At 43.0% G+C, this 22,052-nt stretch overlaps 1 protein-coding gene across 1 annotated transcript in view; it reads right to left on the reverse strand.

Annotated features, from left to right (window-relative positions):
• The window catches only part of cpm (carboxypeptidase M), a 36,390-nt gene extending 30,660 nt beyond the window's left edge, over positions 1 to 5,730 (reverse strand). The window contains exon 1 of the mRNA XM_041964024.1: positions 5,706 to 5,730. The gene's annotated coding sequence lies outside the window, so the exon portion shown is untranslated. The remainder of the gene's footprint in view (positions 1 to 5,705) is intronic.
• Between the last annotated feature and the right edge of the window lie 16,322 nt (positions 5,731 to 22,052).

Consider the following 22,052-nt stretch of genomic DNA (forward strand, 5'->3'; position numbering starts at 1 on the left):
TGAAATAAATCTTGGAACGACAGTGGACTCTTTAACTCTGCTCAGAGACGTCATCAGAAAGCAAACTCGGTGAGAAAAAGCTCATAATTACATCAGTAAATGTCATTTCTTCTCTTAGCTGCACACAAACACTTAGAACAAACAATAGGAACATGCAGGAACGTGGCAGCGCACTGTTCTCTCACCTGGTAATCACGGTTTAGCAGAAAGTGCAGCAGCTCTGAATAAATGGCTAAAAGGTGTTAAATAACCTTTTTAACGACGGAACATTTACTCCAGTACTTAACTCAAGTACACGCTTCAGGTACTTGTACTTTTTCTTTTTCTGCTACTTTATATTTCTACATGTATGTTTAATACAAAACATAAGAGTTTATAGAACATTTTTGTTATAAAGGAAACAAAACAAGTTAGTCTATTAATCAATTAGATGATTGACAGAAAATTAATTCTGATGATGGGTTGAGTGATTTTTGCTATAAAATCATTTGATGTTTGATCTGCTGCTTTTCCTCTGAATGATCTGAATGATCTGAATGTGTTTGTAATAATGTGGAGCTTTGGACTAAACAAACACTGTGAAGGCGTCACTTTGGCCTCATCGTCACCACATTTCTCACTATTTTCACAATGTTTCCAAACCGAACGATCGATCGATTAATGGAGGAAATAATCAGCAGATTGATCCAGAATGAAAAGAATCATTAGTTCAAATGAAGCTCAACCAGCTCCAACAGTAAAATCCTGCTTTGACATGAACGACTGAGTCACAGTAATCTGATGAGATCAGATAGAACAGGAGAACAGTAGAACAGTAGAACAGGAGAACAAGAGAACAGTAGAACAGGAGAACAAGAGAACAGTAGAACAGTAGAACAGGAGAACAGGAGAACAGTAGAACAGGAGAACAGGAGAACAGCCACTTGCTTCGCAGTACTTTTTGGTGGTTTGTGGTGCGCTGCAGTATTTCACAGCCAATCAGCTGAGGAGGGAGAGAGAAGTGAGTTAAATTGAAATGTTCAGAGCAAATTGGTTGTTTCCTCCAGAGAAGAAGAGAAAACACTAGAAGAAGACAGAGTGTGTGTGTGTGTGTGTGTGTGTGTGTGTGTGTGCATGTGTGTGTGTGTAATAATTATATCGGCGGTCAGAACTGATGGATGATTAAGGTTTCTATCTGCAGCTCGAGGCGCCCATTAATCCCACATCACTGTGTGTCAGTCTGAGCCTGTATGTAGCAATTATTGTAGTATCATAACTGTGCGTGTGTGTGTGTGCGTGTGTGTGCGCGCGTGTGTGTGCAGGATTTACCAGATGTAGCAGATATGAAACTAGCTTCGCTGTAGCAGCAGTCAACAGTATTTGGCTCCACTGAGAATTGTGATTGGCTGCAGGAAGTGAAATCATCATTTTCGCCTTAGCATCCTAAATAAAGAGAGTAGTTATGTGTAGCTGCTGCAACAAGCCTTTATTTTAACCTTTAACCCCTCAGAGCTAACCTTGGACCTTGGACACCTCAGGCAGGACATTGTTTAATGAATGCCTCACACTCTTTGTATTCAGTACTATGACTCTGCACACTGATCAGGCGCGGAAATCCGAAGCTTGACAGACCTGCAGATGATCAATAGCACTACAAAATACAATATATAAACATAAATTATGATGTATTATGATGGATTAGGCTGCCTGGCGGTATATAGAGTAGTTGTAATTAGCTCCATCTTTACCAGCTGCTACATCACGGATGTTCACACATAAATGCATCACTAATTATAAATGGATGCTTTAAGTATATTTTGATTCTAATATTCGTGTTCTGTAATTTTAGATTTTGAATGCAGGACTTTTACTTGTCACTGAGTATTTTTGCACTTTTACTTGAGTAAAAGATCTGAGTACGTCTTCCACCACTGCCTGTTTAACCACGTCACAGGAAGTTCCAGAGGTCAAAGTGATCACATCATAACCAGCTATTATCTTTGTTTGAATTAAACCAGGTTTCAAATCTCTCGTCACCGTGCAGCGGGCAGAGTATCCGGATGGTCGGAGGAGTGTGGAAGGACTCAGAGTGGCACTGAGTCCTGCTGAACGACCTTCAGGGACGAGTGTTCGTCTTTCAGAGGAACCACCGAGACGTGGCCGTATCGCTCGGGCATGAGAGGCACAAACTGTGTGTGTCTGTTCATTTCATTAATTCAGGTGCTTGTACAAGTACGAAAAATAGATCAAAATGAGCCGAACATCAACCAGCTCCAACAGTAAAGTCCTGCTTTTACATGAACGACGAGTCACAGATGTGGACAGATGTGCTACGCCCTGCATGAGAGATGCTGTTCAGGATCAGAGCAGCACCGAGGACGCTGAGGACTCTCCTCGGACACATTATTGGCACCACTGTACAGGCGATTTTACAGACACAGTAAAACTCTGCTGACTGCTGGGAGTCTAATAGATATAACAAGTTAGAGGAAGGAGAAGAAAGTGTTTTATGGCTGTACCTTCCCATCATCTGGAAATATTCTCAGCGTTTTTGCATCATTTTAGACAAACGTCTGCAAAATGTAACCTAAATATTTGTTATCTGTGGAAACTTCAGGATGTCTGCTGCAATTTTAAATAAAGTTCTGTGGGTTTGAACAATGAGTCTTTCATATTTGGTGTTGATAGTGATTTTGTTGATTATCAGTTTATATACATTAGATTTTATACAGTAGGTTTGAGCTTATTTTAAGCTCATTTATATCAAATATTTGATGTATTTCAGCCTGTGTTTGTGCACTCTGTGTTTCACCTGGTCAGACTTGAAGAAATAGTTCAGAGGAGGGTCTGCTGCCAGTGGTTGAGGCCTCCAACTAATTGATTAGTCCTGTGCAAGTTAGCGTCTCATTGATTTGTGGTCACTTTCATTTTTATAATCCGTGTTCAGCTGTTGATCACATGTTGAACAGCAGTTAACAGCTGTGAAATCTGCAGTGTGATGGCAGAGAGGGTGAGGAGCAACAAAAGGTGCTGGTACTCGATGTAAATGAGCTGCAATGTGTCTTTACGCTTATAACACATGCAGGAAGTGGGCTGAGGAAGTGTGAAGTACGCGAGAACAGATGCTCTGAAACAATGTTGTGCTGAGGCTTGATCACATCCAGGAGATAATGTCAGTAAATTCAGGTAAAATAAAGACTTTGCTTCTCCTGTGCGAATGGGGGGCGATTCTACATCACGGGGTCGCCTGGTGGCTCCAGTCCTCTGCAGCTCAGGCTTTAGTGACACAATGTGGGAAAAATACGAACAAGTCCTCAGAGTTAAATGTCAGGATGTGTAGCTGCTCCACGGACCCCAGAACGACCCACTGAAGCATTTTCTGATCTGAAGCTCCTGCAGGCACCGTCATCAAAAGCTGTCACAAATCACTGCTGAAGAATAAATCAGTTTCAGGTCACGCTGCTCTGGTTACAGTTTGGTAGATTTAGGCACAGAAACAGATCCTGGTTTGGGTTGAAGTACGACTCCTTTAAGGTGAGGGGACGTTCCTTGTGTGGTGACATGTCCCCCGCTGAAGACAAGATGTTGAGGCCAGAAATTTTCCATCTAAGACGACAGATTCTATGTTTGTTCACCGAGGACGAGAAAAACATCCACACCGTCCCTTTTGCATCCAAATAAAAGGTTCATCCCCTCCTTCCTCAGGTCCTCAGCTGACCCCCCAGCTGGTTTGAGGATCCTCTGCTGCAGCTGGTCTCAGACAGGAGGGAACAGAATGGACGGTGATGTGGACACTTGTACTGAGGGTTTTGTGTTGTTATTCATGAACTCTGAAACACTTAAAATGAGAATAAACTGATGTTTGCAGCTGCTTGTTCGGGACTGATCCGTCCTCTGGACCAACATGTGGACAGAAACTCAGCCGCTCTGAGGGGGCGTCCCTAATACTGATGGTGGACACCCGTTTAATGCAGCTCGATTTCAGCAGGAGAAACCCGATTATTTGGCTGTGTAAACCTTTAACCGGGTTTAAAAAGGCTTTATGAAGTGCGTGAAAGCCTCGTGCACGTTCACTTTGCTGCCGAATCCCCAGATTCACACACACACATTCAGCCTGTGCTGGTAATCCAAACTACAGAGAGCTGCTGGTGTGTGTTTGCTCTCTTATCTGTGTCTGTGTGTGTTTTCCACTGAGTCTCAGTGTGTGTTAGAGTGTGTGGCTGCAGGGTAAATAGCGTCTGATTTGTACTGTGACTCCGCAGCCTTCAAATCTATTTTCTCTCAATGTCACAGACTGCGTGTGTGTGTGTGTGTGTGTGTGTGTGTTCAGGGTTTCATGTCAGGTTATAATCCTGTCAGGCTCAGAAACCTGAACTGACATGAACAAGAGAGAGAGGAATAAACGACAGACTCTCGCTCTGAGGTAACCATGGCAACAGACTCCGTCACCACCGCTGCAGGTTGGACACCGGCTGCCGCTGTGCCCTTGAGCAAAAGAGTCTCAAAGGGTGAGAAGCACTTAACAGCTTTATTAAAAACAGAAAAAAGAAGAAGAGAGTCTTTCATCAAAGCTCTGAAACTAATCATCAAACTAAACACGAAAAGTATCAAACTAAAGATGCAAAACGTGAAAAAATATCAAACTAAACACAAAAATATCAAACTTAAGACGCAAAAAGAGACAAAATATCAAACTAAACACAAAAAGTATCAAACTAAAGATGCAAAAAGTGACAAAATATTAAGATAAAGATGCAAAAAGTGACAAAATATCAAACTAAAACAGGAAAAATATCAAACTAAAGTTTCAAAAAGTGAAAAAATATTAAGCTAAAGATTCTAAAAGTGAAAAAATATCAAACTAAAGATGCAAAAAGTGAAAAAATATTAAGCTAAAGATTCTAAAAGTGAAAAAATATCAAACTAAAGATGCAAAAAGTGAAAAAATATTAAGCTAAAGATTCAAAAAGTGAAAAAAAATATGAAACGAAACAAAAAAATCAAACTAAAGATGCAAAAAGTGAAAAAATATCAAACTAAACACAAAAAATATCAAACTAAAGATGCAAAAAGTGACAAAATATTAAGATAAAGATGCAAAAAGTGACAAAATATTAAGATAAAGATGCAAAAAGAGACAAAATATCAAACTAAAACAGGAAAAATATCAAACTAAAGTTTCAAAAAGTGAAAAAATATTAAGCTAAAGATTCTAAAAGTGAAAAAATATCAAACTAAAGATGCAAAAAGTGAAAAAATATTAAGCTAAAGATTCAAAAAGTGAAAAAAATATGAAACGAGACAAAAAAATCAAACTAAAGATGCAAAAAGTGAAAAAATATCAAATTAAACATGAAAGCTGACAAAATTGACAAAAACTGACAAACAGCTGACAAAAACTTTGACAAAACGTCAAAGCAAGGACCATAAAACCCAAAGAAATATGGTGAAATATGGTGAAACGGAGAAAGACAGAAAATCTGACCAGAAGTGATCAGAGTGACGGACAAAAGCAACAAATAAGAGTCAAGTCAGAAACTTCTCTCGTCTCTGTGTCTCTAATGAGGACTTTCAGTCTTATGTTGTGATAAAAGGTTTGTGAGACGGAATATGAAACCTTCTATTCTCCTGCTGTCACACTGCAGTAGGCCTGTGTGTGTGTGTGTGTGTGTGTGTGTGTGTGTGTGTGTGTGTGTGTGTGCGTGTGTGTGTGTGACAGATATTACCATATCAATGGTTTCCCTCTGATAGCTTCCTCCCACTTCTTCTCTGCCTTTCTGTTGGGACATAATTGTGGCTGATTATCAGAGGGGCACTGTTATCAACACACACACACACACACACACACACAGACACACACACACACACACACACACACACACACACACACACACACACACACAGGGGGATTGTGAATCAGAGCAGGTAAATGTTGAAGCAGCACAGAAACACGTCTGTGGAGGAGAGAACAAAATAAATCGCTTCACTGAACAGAGAAATGTGGAAAAAAGGAGAGAGAAGGTACAAAATGGTGAGACAGACAGACAGACAGACAGACAGAGAGGGAGAACGACAGACAGACAGAGAGAGAGAAAGAAAGACAGACAGACAGACGGACCGACAGACAGACAGAGAGACAGACAGATTGAAACCCATAATAACTGAATCTTGGGGCACTTGATGACAGTGGAAACATCATCACCTTTCAGGTTGATGAGTTGAACTTTCGTTGTGTTTGGGTTAATCTGAAGAAAGTCCAGTATTCTCTCTCTTTCAGCTCTGTTTTTAGTAACATCTGGCTGCAAACACCCGCTAACATCTGCCCACTAACACCCACTAACATCTGGCTGCTAACACCCGCTAACATCTGCCCACTAACACCCACTAACATCTGGCTGCTAACACCCGCTAACATCTAAACACTAACACCTGCTAACATCTGGCCACTAGCCACCGGTAACATCTTGCTGCTAACACCTGCTAACATCTGGCTGCTAACACCCGCTAACATCTGGCTGCTAACACCTGCTAACATCTGGACTCTAGCACCTGCCCACTACTGGCTACTAACACCCGCTAATATCTGGCTGCTAACACCCGCTAGCATCTGGCTGCTAACACCCCCTAACATCTGCCCACTAACACCCACTAACACCTGGACTCTGACACCTTGTAGCATCTGGCCACTAACACCTGCTAACATCTGGCCTCTACTGGACGGGTCAAACAAACCTTCACCAGCAGACTCGTGTTTGTGTCGCGTGTGAAGCCGAAAGTCAACAACGACCCGTTTTAAGCTACACGGCGTACTTCAGTTACATCACGTGTGGAACAGTCATCAAATCTAAAACTAAACAAGTCGTTTTCTTTCCTGAAACAAAGCAAACTGCGACTATTTCACAACACTAACCGCATGACAACGAAGGTTGAAGGTCCAGCACGATGAAGGTCTGCTTCACCTGTCGCAGGTACGACTGGGTATTTAGTTTGGTTAATTTTTGTCCTATAAAAGGCACCGAGCAGTTGAAATGTTTCTGACAGCAGCTCCTGTGAGAATAACAGCCTGAATCTCATCTTTTTAAAAACATTTTGTATTGTGTCCTTTAAAGTTTTGTATCATCTCTGAGGAGAGGAGTGTCAGCTTTGATCTGCCGAAGCTTTGACGGCGTCTCTCCGTCTCCGCCGCCGTGTACCACAGGTGTCTTTTCAAGCCGACGGCGACGCTTCAGAGGTGCAGCTGACCTGACGAATGTCGCCGGAGACGATGCGCAAAGGGTGGAGCGAGGATACGAACAAACAAAACAAAACACCCTGTTCAAGATCGTCCATTACTTTTAGAGATAACACAAATTTTCTTCTGCGTTTTTACGTCTTTCTTCTGTAATAAATAAGCGACTCTGCTGCTGCTGCGAGGCTGAAAGTCAACATGATGTAACTGCTGTCACATTACGCTCAGAGCAGAGGCTGCTTCTCCCTCTGTCACCATCTACACCGTCACCGTCACTCACTTTTTATTCTTGAATGATGATGAGAACGTCTCTAATCTACTAGCATTTAACGTTCAGCTCAATCACAACGACATTCAACAAACAGGACAAACAGATTAGGTCAACACCACAGGAAGCAGGTGAACCCTTGTGTTTTCCTGCAGTGACAGCAGATGGCGCTAAAACACCGAAATCACTGGGCCCAAACACACAAACGGTGCAATTCTGCAGAAATCAAACCGACGTCAGCTGAACTCAGACCTTCCTCCTGGTCTGAAACTGAAACTGGGTGCTCACCTGTGCGCAACCAGCACATAAAGGCTGACTGTCTTTGCTTCTGACGTGCTCTGCTGCCACAGTGAAGACTGGATTTATCAGCTCAGGCCTGATCAGAAGGCTCCCTGAACGTTGGAATTCCTGGTCCTGCGAGCGCTCCTTCTGAACCAGGACTCAGTCGACTCCTCCGTGACTCGTAGCGGTCACGGCCGAGCTCCAAGCTTTGTAAAGAAACTGCAGACACTCAGCTGCCGTGACGTTACGCGATGTAGTGATACAGATGGCTAAAGCCGGCTAGTGAGATCAAACAGACCACATGATCCCTCACCACCAGCTGCTTCAGGCGGTCTACAGGTGGTTGTTGACAGTGTTTCGTACAAACTAACATTAAGGTTAATCGCTGTCAGTGTTTTAATGTGTCAAACCAATGGACGGCCTTCAGGTTCTTCTGTCTGAGACCGCAGATATTCGGTTGACGCCTGGCTGAGTGCGTCCATCAGTTTATAAAACGTTCTGAATATTCATATGGAGGAAAACAGCAGCTGAATTTTGATCCGTCGTGTTGAGCAGCAACAGGAAAACCCTTTAAGTTTTTATTAAAAACTCCATGAATGACTAATGTGGAGGAAGTGGAAAGTCCAAAATACATCATGTAAATATAAAATGTTGGTGTCGCACTCCTGAAATTACACAAGCAGCACAACAGAATCAGCAACAGTACTAACTTTAATTTTAAATGTTTTATATGTAGTTTGGAACAAAATGAGTCTTAAACGTGTAAATTAAGTGAGAGTGTTAAAGCAGGCATGTCCAAACTATTCCATAAAGGGCCGTGTGGCTGCAGGTTTTCGTTCCAACCAAGGAGGAGCACACCAGGCCAGCCAATCAACATCAAGGGATCACTGAGTTATCAGCTGAAGACTGAGCTCAGCTAATTAAGCTGGTGTGCTCCTCCTTGGTTGGAACGAAAACCTGCAGCCACACGGCCCTTTATGGAATAGTTTGGACATGCCTGTGTTAAAGGTTTGTGTCTCTTTGAATTCGTTCAGTAACTTTTTGGAGACATTTTGCATCTTTCTAGTTGTTTTGTGTCTCTTTCAGTCACTTTCTGCAAGTGGACTCGAGGTTCAACTGCTGCTGAAACAAGGCCTGTTCGGAGCTTCCTGCCAAGCAATAGAAGAGCCCACCACCCCCATATAAACCATCACAGACACCCCGTCTTTAATGAAATGCTCCCATCGCCTCAGTCTGCTGTGCAGCTGAAATATAGAATAGACTCTGCATGTTCAGTCCTCCTCTGAGGACTGAGACCAGACACAGTTCACTTCACACTTCAGCTGCCTGAGCTTCACCAAACCTGAACTATAACTATAAGAAACTGATGATATTCTCATTCAAACTCAAAGATAAATTGGTTTGGATGTCGTTACTCACAGCGATGCTTCTGAGACCCTCAGAGTACAGAGAATAAAAGGAGCCAGGCCTCAAACATCTGGACCTTCTGCTCAGCTGGTGGATCTGGAGGCATCATGTGACAGGAAAAACTTCCTCTTGTCCTTCCTCTTCTTCTTTGGATTTGGTGAAGATGCCTTAAAGGTGCATTATCGCCACCTGCTGGACCGGAGTCACTACAGAAACTAAAGAAAAAGACTTTCAGTGCAACTGAGTGCAATGAAGAAGATCAGCTGGTTCAAAGTACGAGCTCAAGGTGCATCATATCAAACTGCAGGTCTTAACTAATGTTAAGAGTTAAAGTGGCTACAAACACCAGATCAGGTGATCGCTCAGTTTGATGTCACGTGTTACAGAGACTCATGATGTCACGACCACGGAGCAACAGTACATGACCATAATTATGTGGACACACGTCTCTACTTTTGTCTACCTTTGGTCTAGATTTGTGCTAAACCCCTTAATTCCAAGGTACGAGACTCTTACTGCAACAGCCTGATGTCACCCCATCCAACACCTCTGGGGCGGACTGGAACACCAACTGTGAACCAGACCTCATCAGCCCACATCAGTGCTGGATCTCACTAATCCTCTTGTGGCTGAACGGGAGCAAATCCCTGCAGCCAGGTTCTAAAACCGGGTGGAAACCAGAAGAGTGGAGGCTGTTAGAGCAGCAGATTGATGCCCACGGTTCATTTATGGAGCTAATGCTCGCAGCCTGCGGTTTATCGGGTGTGCAGAACCTGGACCTGAGGCCCAGAGCAGAGAATCTGGACTGCTGTCGTGCATTTTTACATACATTCACCTCGAGTTTGGGAGCTTTAACGATTTTAACACGGAATTCTGTCATCATAACAGCATAGAAATGAGAGAAAATGTCATAAAACATTTATTTGAAAATTTAAAGGGGGCATAAAAATGTCCCCTTTAAAATGACTTTATGTTGAGTCTCTCACATGGCAGAATATATGCACTAAATTCAGTTTCCAAGGCTGTTCCCTCTCACCTTATCTTTCCTGTAAATATATGTAGTGTGAATGTGTGTGTGTGTGTGGCTGAAGAGTGTGTGTGTGTGTGTGTGTGACTGAATATAATTGGCTCCCGCAAGAAGTCACCATTTTCTCGTCTTTCTGCAAAATTCATAACTTTGCTGAAGTCGTTGGGCAGCAACAGACACGGCCAGCCGCACGGCTGCTGGAGGTTTCCACCAATCAGCTCGCTTTATTTTCCACTAACGAGGCTCGTTATGAAGACAGACAGGTGACACACACACACACACAGACAGACAGACTCTCCTCCTTATTAAAGTCTAATAAAGAGAGAGGATGAAGTTTTTTGCTTCATGAGCTGGTTCAGTGATCAAATATCAATTAGCCCCGCCCCTCTTGTTGTGCGGGTCATGCGATTGGTCCAGTGAGACATCCGTCTAATTATGGAGGTCAGACTGCGACAGAGAGCTGCGACTAACATTAGAGAGAAAAACAGATTACTCTTCTTATCCATCCATCAAGGTTTTAATTACAGTTTCTCTCAGCCAATCACATCCTCTCATCACATTAGAACGTCGCCGCCAATCACAGAGCAGATCTGTCAGCGTAATGAACACAGCTGGGTGTGTGTGAGCGGGTGTGTGTCATTTCAGGGATGTGACTGGTCGCTTTTCATTCCTATGTCCACTGCAGCTTCAGTTCATATGTCACAGTTAAAACCACCAGGACAACACACACACACACACGTGTACACACACACACACACACACACACACACACACACACACACACACACACACACACACACACACACACACACACACAGAAACTGGTATTCCCCACAAACTGAGGTCTGCTAAAGCTCCCTGTTTGTTCAGATTCCTGTTGATCAAGCAGCAGTTCTGCCTTTGATCCTCTCTGTTTACCTGTTTACTCAGTGTTCCTCCTGGCTGTGACATCATCATTTAAATGTCCAAATTAAGGGACTACACCCGTTCCTGATTGGTCTAGACTGTAAAATACTGGCAATGGCTTTAACTTCGGATGCAAAGGGTACAATCTCTGCCACTTTACTGTCTTTACATGTTTTCAGCACAGATGCAGCCAAAATAAAGACGGCAGATGAAACACTGACTTACATCAAACCAAAGTTTAAAAGAAAAACCTGGTGATGTTTTATTTCACATGAAAGACCAAAAGCATCACTGAGTGTATCTACTGACAAGTGCCGTGGGTTCAAAGCCTGATAGATCTTCCTCCTCTCTGCCACAGAGCTCCATTGTTGCACACTGTGCGTCAATCCGCTGCTGAAAATAGTCCCTAATAAATGTACTATTTACTTTTTTTACTCAACAGTCTATAGTTTCAGTTCCAGCTGGAGCTCTTTGTTGCATGTCGTTCTATCTCCACCTGTACTTGGCAGAATATATTCACTAAATTTAGTTCCAAGGTTGTTCTCTCTCACCTTGTCTTTCCTGTAAATGTATGTAGTGTGAATGTGTGTGTGTGTGTCTTCTTTCAACCTGTTAATAAAATAAAAAAAAGCACTGCAGCTGATCCTCTGATGTTATAAGAGACAAATCATCAACACATTCAAACGTTCGAACGAGCTAACAGCAGCTCTCAGGAACTCAAGGTACTTTTACTCGACTTTACTTTCCAGTTTATGCAGTTAAATACAAACACTCCACCACATCTCAGAGGAAAATAATGTACTTTTTACTCCACTACATTCGTCTGACAGCTTTAGTTACTCTTCAGATTCCTTCCTGCCCAGTGAAAACCACGTATCTCCATATGTTTGTGCTAAACTGAAGGATGAAGTTTTCCTTCAAGTCTTGAGAAAATTCTCGTCCTTCTTCAGCTAAATAAACTGTTTAAAAAGCCTCTTGGTTCAGATGGAAATGCATCGTCACAAAGCTGAAAACAGGCTGTTTTTCTGAGATACGAGGTTCTCACAGGACAGCCAGGCTACAAACATATGGTGATCTTATAGAATATGATGCATCGCTGTAGATTAAACCAGCCAACAGTATATAAAGTAGTTCAATGAGCTCAGCCTGAAACATCTACAGCAGGAATATTAATCCACAAACATCAGAGATGATAGAGAAACACTGACAGGAACATTTTACTGCGACATGAGTACTTTTACTCATGTCATGAAATTAATTTCTGTGAAGACGAGTTTCAATTATCTAAACAGATACTCCAGCTGCTGTGAAATAACACCAAAAAGAATAAAAAAAACAGACTTCACAAAGTGTGAAGGAAACCTTTAAACTTTCATTTTACACACACACACACACACACACACACACACACACACACACACACTCACAGGTTAGTGGCTGTGGAGAGGAAACATTATTTATTCAATATTCCATTACCTTCTCATTTGAGGCGAGGGACTCATTTATTCTCATCAGGACGGCGAGAGAGAAACAGGATATTGTATATTTACTCCATCAGTGTAATGATGTGGAGCCTTTATATAAAGTTTATGATGAAATGACTGTGTGTGTGTGTGTGTGTGTGTGTGTGTGTGTGTGTGTGTGGGCGGAGTCTGTCTCAGGAACATACATGGAGCTTTCCCAGCAGCCACTGGGGGGCGCTGCATGTTAACACAAACAGCTTTCTGTCCAGATTTTTATTCGTCAGCTCAGAGAGAAGTATTTTCTTCCTCCTGTCCTACTTCCTTGTCTCCTTCTCTACCTCCCCCTTTTGTTTCACACTTATTTTCTGTCATATTTTTCCTTGTCCTTCTTTCCTTTCCTTTCCTTCCCTGCCTTCTGCCTTTCTCACTTCCTGTATTTATGACTTTTTTCTCAAAATTTCTACATCCTACTTTTCACATTTCCTTCCTTTCCTCGTGCTTTCATTCACTCCTCTTTCCACCTTTCCTCATCTACTTCCTTTCTTGGTTGTTTGCTTACTTTTTTATGTCATTTTTTTCTTTCCTCGTTGTATCTCTTCCTGTCCTCATATTCTTCCCTGTCCTTGGTTATGTCCTGCCTCCTGCTGTCCTCCTCCTTTTGTGGTTTCTCTCACCTCCTCCTTTCCACCTCCTCTCCTTCCCTCATTGCGTCCTCATTTCCTTCTCTACTTTGTTCAATCCCTTTGCATCTCCTCGTTGCTTTATTTTCTTCCTCACTTATCCTTTCCTTAACTACCTCCTTGTTTACTCTCCTACTTCCTTCCTATTTCCCTTTGTATCTCCTCCTGTCCTACTCCCTTCCCTTAGATGTTGTCCTTTCCTTCGTTTCTTCCCTATCCCATAGCTTTCCTTCTTATGCTCAATTTCTAGTGTTGTTCTCAAGTCCTCATTCCAAATACTCTTCTGTGTATCTCCTTTCCTTACCTACCTTACCTTACCTTACCTCCATGTTTTCCCACTTCCTTCTCTACTTCCGTATTTCCTTCCTTTCCTACTTCCGTATTCAACTTTATATCTTCTTCTTTCTTCCTTTCCTCGTCCTTTAGTCCTTGTCTTGTCTACCTCCTTGTTCCTTTTCACACTTCCTTATTTCCTTCTGTATCTCCTCCTATCCTTACTTACATCCAGCTTTCCTTCCTTGCCTCATCTTTCCCCTATTCTTCGTCATTTCCATCTAAACCTCTCTCTCTGCATAATGATCTTCCATGCTTCCTAGCTCCTCATTTCCCCATTTTCATCACTTCCACTCTTTCATTTCCTTTTTTTAACCTCCTTCTTCTCCTCCATTACCTCTTCCTTTTCTAATTTCCTAATTTATTTCGTTTCCTGCTCTTCTTTATGACCCAGGACCAGACTTTTTGCTCTCCTTTCTTAGTCTCTCCTCCTCCTCCTCCCTTCCTCCTCTCTTTCTGTCCAGATTAAAAATTGGACGTCCAGCAGATAAATGGATGGTCTAAACAGATGGGTGGCCTAGTTTCAGCCTCTCTCCTCCTTCTATCGATTCCTCTGTCCCTCCATCAATAACCCATCATCCATTCATCAGTCTCTGTAGAACAGAATGAGTTGGAGGAGGAGAGGGAAAAGTAGTCGGTGAAGTAGTGGGACCTCTGCTGTAGGTTTTCCAGTTTGCCGAAGACGCTTTAAAGACTGAATCGAATGGAAAACAGGAATTTTCTCAGCTTGGGCTGAATTTTGCAGTCACAGATGTTATTTTAGTGCTGCTGAAGCAGGAAACTTACACTCGGCGCTGCTTCACCAACTTTCTGACATGATGAAACTGCATTATTCACAGAAGTTACCCAGAACTCCTCAGTGTGATGTCACAGCCAGAAAAACTGAACATATTCAGTCTTTAACTTTTCTATTTCGGGGAATGAATCAGGTTTGTTTGCTGCTGGAAATCAGCTGTTTTCTGTGTTTTCTGTGTGTTTTCACTGCACTCGCTCCCCCTTCAGCTTCATTTGTTAACACGCAGGGATTCACGGTCAAGTTAGCAACAACAAATATACAACATGTGGTCAGACTTTCAAAATAAAGCGCGACAATCATAATAATAATGAACACATGGTGGCACTTCAGTTCGGTTTAGGCACTGAAGATCACAATTTGGCTTCAAATAACCTCGTTAGTTACGTACGTTGCTTCTGTACATTTGGAGATGAATGCTACTTCACGTCCTGTGTTTGACCCATCCAACCACGCCAACGCACCACATACAGACGCTCAGTCAGGAGCCATCAGCTAAGAGCTGTAGACTCTAGTTTACATAGTTTTACTTGAGTTGTATTTGATGTCTAGAAACCAAACCAGTTTTGGTAAATATGACGATGTCACCAGTTCTCTTTATACACTTCCTGACAATACTGAAATGTCTCACTTTATTATTGGTGCACTATGAAATTACCTGAAAAACGACTAATTAATTAAAGATATTCTGTAAATGCACAGTGGAATGATGATGTCATAAATTCAGCCTTAATTGATCAGAAAGTAATTTTGATTCCACCGGATGGACTGAGATCGACCAGAAACAAGTTTTTATTTCTCTACTTCCTGTTCTTGGCAAAGCAAGAAGTATGGCACAAGGTGTGTGTGTGTGTGTGTGTGAGCGTGTTAGCAGCAGGTAATCGGCTCAGCACAGAGCTCAGAGACCTGTCCTGGGGGATTGTGGGTATTTTCATGTGTCAATTCACATTAGGTTCAACATGAGACCGTTCAACACACACACACACACACACACACACACGCCTTTTTCTTTGTGTGTTTCTTCCTCCAGGTGTATTAATCATCCAGGTGTAGATTCAGCACTCTGTCAGAAAGCTGAGAAAGCTACCACATGCCCCCCCCCGCCCTCTCTCTCTCTCTCTCTCTCTCTCTCTCTCTCTCACACACACACACACAGCTAAACTAAAACTCTTCACAGTGACCACGTCTGTCTCAGTGAGCTGTCAATCATCCAGAGGTAACGCAGTGACACCCCCACAGTCGCTGATAAAGATTAATGACATTAACATGACGACACTGGAGACTAACGTGGGTACATTCAAAGAACACTAGAGCTTTATAATTAACAGAAGGAGAAATAAGAATATGATTATCAGGCGAACTTCACATGATGAAGATGATGAGGAGTACTACAGCTCCCTCCTCCTTTTCCCTCTTCTGTCTGAAAATGCTTCCATGCTTTGAGTGTTTCTCCTTGTTTCCTTCACTACATTCCTTTTCCTTAATCCTCCTTTTTCTCCTCTATGACCCCTGGAGCACTTTTGCCATGTCATTTCTCAAACTTAAACACTACTGGCTACAGTGACGACGGACTAAACTAAACTAAGCCTCAGACAACGACGAAGAGAACAAGAGCATCACAAGGAGAAACGAAGCAACTCGACGTGATGCTTCGTCATCAGCTGGTTCCTCCTGCCCCGACAGCTGCAGCATCAGGACCCTGGACAGCTCCGTCCTGAGGGGAGCGAGCATCGCCCCTTTAAAGGCACCATTCTACCTCCTCAAAACCTGCTGCCTACATTACCCACAATGCAACGGCTGACCGTTCCGTCAGAGATTCGATTAAGGCATGTGGCTCAGATTTAGTCTAGTCTTGATTTAACTGAACCACGTTAAGGGACGAGCACAGTTTCATGGTGACAGTTCAGACGAACAAGCGTAGACACAACGGTCTGAGCTGTCGAGGGTTCACAACAGATCCGCAGTTCAGAAGAGCCCGACACACAACTAAAGCTAAGCTAAGCTAAAGCTGAGCCTGGTTCAACTTTTCAAAGACATGACATGAGATAGAATGAGTGTTGGTACTTCGTTCATAACATTCAAACAGGAATATACCAAATTCAAGCTTTTTAAAAAATATACACTAAACCAAATGTGCTCATTTAATGTGTGTGTGTGTGTGTGTGTGTGTGTTTATACTGTTTTTATATGTGAGTGGATCAATGGTTTGGACTTGGTTTAACGGTCAAGGTTAGAACTAGTTTTAGACTAAAGTCAGGGTAAAAGGTGTGTATCCTTACTGTGTGTGTGTGAGTGGGTGTGTGAGTGAGTGAGAGTGTGTGAGTGTGTCTGTGTGTGTGTGAGTGGGTGTGTGTGTATGAGTGAATGTGTGTGTGAGTGGGTGTGTGTGTGTGTGTGTGTGTGAGTGTGTGAGTGTGTGTGTGTGTGAGTGTGTGAGTGGGTGTGTGTGTATGAGTGAATGTGTGTGTGAGTGGGTGTGTAAGTGTGAGAGTGTGTGTGTGTGTGTGTGTATGAGAGTGTGTATGTGTGTGAGTGAGTGAGTGTGTGTGTGTGTGCGTGTGAATGGGTGTGTATGTGTGTGAGTTGGTGTGTATGCGTGCACGTCTGTGTGCGTGTGTGTGTGAGTGGGTGTGTGTGTATGAGTGAATGTGTGTGTGAGTGGGTGTGTGTGTAAGAGTGAGTGCGTGTGTGTGTGTGTGTGAGTGGGTGTGTGTGTGTGTGTGTGTGTGTGAGTGGGTGTGTGTGTTTGAGTGGGTGTGTGTGTTTGAGTGTGTGTGTGAGTGGGTGTGTGTGTTTGAGTGGGTGTGTGTGTATGAGTGAATGTGTGTGTGAGTGGGTGTGTGAGTGAGTGAGAGTGTGTGAGTGTGTGTGTGTGTGTGTGAGTGGGTGTGTGTGTATGAGTGAATGTGTGTGTGAGTGGGTGTGTGAGTGAGTGAGAGTGTGTGAGTGTGTGTGTGTGTGTGTGAGTGGGTGTGTGTGTATGAGTGAATGTGTGTGTGAGTGGGTGTGTGTGTGAGTGGGTGTGTGTGAGTGTGTGAGTGTGTGTGTGTGTGAGTGTGTGTGTGAGTGGGTGTGTGTGTATGAGTGAATGTGTGTGTGAGTGGGTGTGTAAGTGTGAGAGTGTGTGTGTGAGTGTGTGTGTATGAGAGTGTGTATGTGTGTGAGTGAGTGAGTGTGTGTGTGTGTGCGTGTGAATGGGTGTGTATGTGTGTGAGTTGGTGTGTATGCGTGCACGTCTGTGTGCGTGTGTGTGTGAGTGGGTGTGTGTGTATGAGTGAATGTGTGTGTGAGTGGGTGTGTGTGTAAGAGTGAGTGCGTGTGTGTGTGTGTGTGTGAGTGGGTGTGTGTGTTTGAGTGGGTGTGTGTGTGTGTGTGTGTGTGTGAGTGGGTGTGTGTGTTTGAGTGGGTGTGTGTGTGTGAGTGGGTGTGTGTGTTTGAGTGGGTGTGTGTGTGTGTGAGTACGTCAGACTAACAGCTGGGTTTTCTCCGGCAGCAGCAGGTGGTCTGACTAGAAAAGGTCACAGTTTCACATCCACAACACTGTGTGTGTGTGTGTGTGAGAGAGAGTGTGTGTGTGTGAGAGTGAGTGTGTGTGTGTGTTCTCATAGTGAGACAACAGACCTCACCTTTTAAATTACCCATCACCCCCTGCTGTAAACTGCTCACACACACCGTGCAGAAACAGACACCTCTGTGTATTTATAGACGGTTTAAAACACAACGTTAGTATGTTTGTACCACTGATACTTCACAATGTACCATGAAGCATCAGCACTGTACTAAACCACTGCAGTACAACGGCAGGTAAACTGTTGTTCTCACTGGTCTGAGATACCTGACAAGTATTTTCCACTGACAATAATAAAATATAAAAGTCTGTATACTGCTGCTGCTGCTGAAGGCGAAACACAGAAACCTTTGGCCTAAAAAAAGAAAAACAAAGGCCAAATCGGATTATTTTTGCTCATATTTGACTCAGATCTGTTTTCAGAATAAATCACTTCCAACCTGATCTGTTCCATCCGGATTCGGGCCACTGTCAGATGTGGTCCTGGTCTGATTTTTTGCAATGCAGCCTCAGTCTCTGATAGCCACTGATCAGCTGATAGCCACACAGCTGTGAGTGAGCCGGTGATTGGCAATCATGAACGAAACACTTGATGCCAATTAGCTCTGAACACAACTGAAGTGCTCTGTGATTATACTTTACTTTATTTACACTCTGCATTTCAGAGGGAAATATTGTGTTTAACTCCACTACATCAGTGTAAATATATGATATAATTCAAAATATTATGTATATGACACTCTGAAAAGCTGTATTCTAGTATTTTTACATTGTAGTATTTAAAGTAAACTTCTTCCACCACTGGACCCTCTGCAGGCTACTTATAAAACATGCCGCCCAGACTTCCTCTGAACATGGAAACCTCCTCGTTGATGTCTCTGAGGTTCGTATATTGATCGCAGACATCGATTTGTTAAGATGATTAACAGTCGGCCGTCTGCCCGAGCAGATTTACATCAAACCGGCTGAATTCTCTGCTGAGCTGCTGAAGTAGCGCCGGTTAACATGTCTGACTGAGTCTATTCCCCCGCAGACAAAAAACTCAATAATCCTTTAATACTTTTCAAATATCACAGGTCTGCCTCAGATCCCCACAGCAACACTGCAACCACGAGGGCCTAAAAACACATTAAAGGAAAGGGCTACAGTGAAATCATAGTGCAACTGATCCAGAGTCAGCCCCCAGAGGAGCAGCACAGAGATTCATTCATATCTGATGGTACACACAGAGAGTACACATGCAGTGAGAGCTGCAGCTCGCAAGTGATGAAAACAGCGCTGATAAAACTAAAGCTCAGTAGATACTACTACTACTACTACTACTACTATTACTAATAATAATAATACTCGATAAATAATGTAATAAATATATAAAATAAACTAGATTTGATTAGAAATATCATCGTTATCTAGATCAGTTACTTACTACAGTCATGCTCTTTGAGGCTGTGCAAAGGAACCGTGGTGCTTTCAGCTAAATGCTAACATTAGCATGCTAACATGATCACAATGACAAGGCTAGCATGGTGATGTTTACCATACTCGTTTAGCTTGTTAGTATGCTAACATTTGCTAATTAGCAATAAACAGGCAATGCTAAGCACAGTACAATCATGCTGTGTAGAAGAAAACCTGACACTAACGATCGAGACCATTTAGTTTCAGGTTTCACATACGTTTCTGCTTTTTTTTTTGACCAGTGGAGTCGCCCCCTGCTGGCCATTAGAAAGAATTCAGCTTTAAGGCAGCTGATGGCACAGACAGCAGAGTCTGTATTCATTTATGTGAGCGGGTCTGTACAGTGGCAGTCATCACGCGGTGCATGATGCAGTGCAGGAGTTCTCTTTATGACTGATGACAGTCAGTCAGAGTGTCTGTTTCACCTTTCCTGCAACATTAAAAAAAACATTTAATATAAATTACAGTGTGCTGTTCAGCTCCTCTGTGTGTGCAGCGGGATAATTTATCCTCTGTCACGTCTGCCTGCAGGTCACTTCCCTCCAACCTCCCATTCTCCTTCTCTTCCTCCCAGCAGGAGGCGTATTGTTGGGTTCAGGCGCTGGAAACCACAGCAGCAGCTTCCCTTTGATCCCCCTGAATCGGCCAGATTGGATGTTTCTTTTTATCACATTTTATCACAATCTCAGTGTGTGTTTGCACCTCTGAGGCCAGTGATGAACACATTGAAACGACCACAGGGAGCAGGGAGCCGACCAATCAGAGCAGCGTCTGCTGCAAACACAGCGTCCACTGAGGACGAGATGTAACGTAATGTTCGTTCCCTGCTCAGATGAGCCCTCTGGACCACATACACCTAAAAACTAAAGCCAGGAGCTAAAGGGAGGCAAAACTCAGGGAAATAAACTGAAGAAGAAGAAGAAGAAGGTCAAGAACTAAAGTCACAGACTAGAGGGGCCAGACGTGTCTGAAGATGTGTAGAAAATACTCTGCACTGTGCAATTATTATTATTATTATTATTATTATTATTATTCACAAGTTTTAACTGTTTAAAACGACATGAAATCAATTCTCAGTGTTTGTGCATTGGAGCCTTCAAGTTACATCACACTTGTTGAATCCTGGACCAGGACCAGCTTCCAGACTAGTTCTGATGCCACAGATCCTGCTCGTAGGCCAGGTAAGTACACTGACTGCAATGTTTGAACCGGAGTCAGATTCCTTGCATGTGCAAACTTTTATGAGATTTATGAGCTTGAACTTGAACTTGAACTGGGGACTAAACTTGGGGAGGAGCTAAATTCTGGGACTGAACTAACTAAACCTGAGAACTGAATCCAGAAGCTGAACTCTGGGTTAAAGTGACGAAACACAGCAACTGAGACTGGATTTGAGAATTAAACACAAACACAAAATGACATCCGACATATCAAACACGCTAAACTTCCTCCTTCTGGACTGAAAACTCATCTTTTGACCCCTGAAGTTTCTCCGTTTCTCCTTGTTCTCCTCCTCCGGTGGCCGACCTTGGCTCTCCTTCTCCTTCTTCTTTCCCTCCTGCGATTATCTCTGGATCAGCTTAATTACAGCTCATTCATCTTTTCTGCCAGAACTCAAGGACGACAAACACACACACACACACACACACACACACACACACACACACAGTCCGCCCATTTCTCCTTGTTGCAGAAAGTTAATTTGGGGAAATACTCCTTTAATTATGATTCATATCTGGGTCATTCATAACCAGCTTCAGACACTGTGTGTGTGTGTGTGTGTGTGTGTGTGTGTGTGTGGTATTATTAGCATAGAAGCTGCGCGTTGTCTGGGCAACCAGTGCCAAGGGAAGTTGTCTGTGGGGATGAGCCTTTCATATTTAAAACCACAGTTTTCTTCATGTCATTTCTCGTCTTTTTGTTTGATTTAACTTGATTTAAAATTAATTGTAGATTTTTCCGTCGTTCTCGTTCAGCTTTAATCACGTCGTCAAAAGTCCAGAGAAGAAACTAGGTGGAGGTTAGATGAGGAGAAGACAGCAGGAGAAGAGGAGGAGATGAGAGAAGATAGGAGGAAACAAGACGGAGAGACGAAAAAGAAGAAAGGAGGTGGGAAAAGGATGAGAGAGGGAGCAAAGGAGGTGAGGATGTAAGGGAAGGAGAGTAGAGAAGATAAATACTTGAGAAAAAGGAGGAAGGAGGGAAGGAGACAGGAAAAAGGATTATAGCAAGAGGCAACGTGAAAAGGGCAGGAGAAAGGAGAGGAGAGGAGAAGGAAGAGGAACAAAGGCAAGAGGAAAGGGAAGAGACATAGGAGAAAAGGGAGGGAAGGAGGAGACGAGGAAAGAGGAAGAAATTAGGGAAGGGAAGTGAAGAGTAGAGGAGAAGAAGGGGTAAATGAAAGGAAAGGAAGATAGAAGAAGAAAGGAGAAAAAAGGAGGAGATAACAAAAAGCAAGGGAAGGAGAGAAGGACACAGGAAAAAGAACTAGAGGAGGAGGGGAAGAGAAAGGAGAAAGTAGAGGAGAGGAGAAGAAAGGAGGGAAAGAAAAATGTAGCAAGAAGGAGAAGAAAAGAAGAGAGGAAGGAGAAAAGGAAAGAGACAAGGGTGGCAAGAAGGAGAGGAGAAAAGGAAGAAAGTATGAAAGACAAGTGAAGAAA

The sequence above is a fragment of the Chelmon rostratus genome, chromosome 22 (assembly GCF_017976325.1).
Source record: "Chelmon rostratus isolate fCheRos1 chromosome 22, fCheRos1.pri, whole genome shotgun sequence".
NCBI lineage: Eukaryota > Metazoa > Chordata > Actinopteri > Chaetodontiformes > Chaetodontidae > Chelmon > Chelmon rostratus.